Here is a 376-nt window from a genome sequence, read left to right on the forward strand (position 1 = left end):
CTGCTCGCACAGCGAGACAGGGACGAACAGCCTCCGGAGAGATTAAAACCATGCGAGGAAAGGAGACGTCCGAGACCTACGAGGTCTGCGACGCAATCGAGGGCTTCGCCGACAGACGAAGCTGCTCCCAAACCACCTCCGTGAGGGCACGCAGCAATCCATGCCTCATTCCCGCCTGTCCCGACCCTCGCGCGCAGCCACGAGCCCACGGGGCCCTGTGGCTGAGGAGAGTCCGGTCAGGGCCAGAGCGAGACCCCCTGTCTGGGAGGACGGGCGCGAGCGTCACGTGCTCTGGCCAAGCTCAGACGAGGGGCGCAAAACACGGCTGCGCCTGCTGAGCTGCGGAAAGCCCCCGGCGTCCCCCTCCCCCCCAGGG

The sequence above is a fragment of the Crocodylus porosus genome, unplaced genomic scaffold (assembly GCF_001723895.1).
Source record: "Crocodylus porosus isolate Cpor-Errol unplaced genomic scaffold, CroPor_comp1, whole genome shotgun sequence".
NCBI classification, from domain to species: domain Eukaryota; kingdom Metazoa; phylum Chordata; order Crocodylia; family Crocodylidae; genus Crocodylus; species Crocodylus porosus.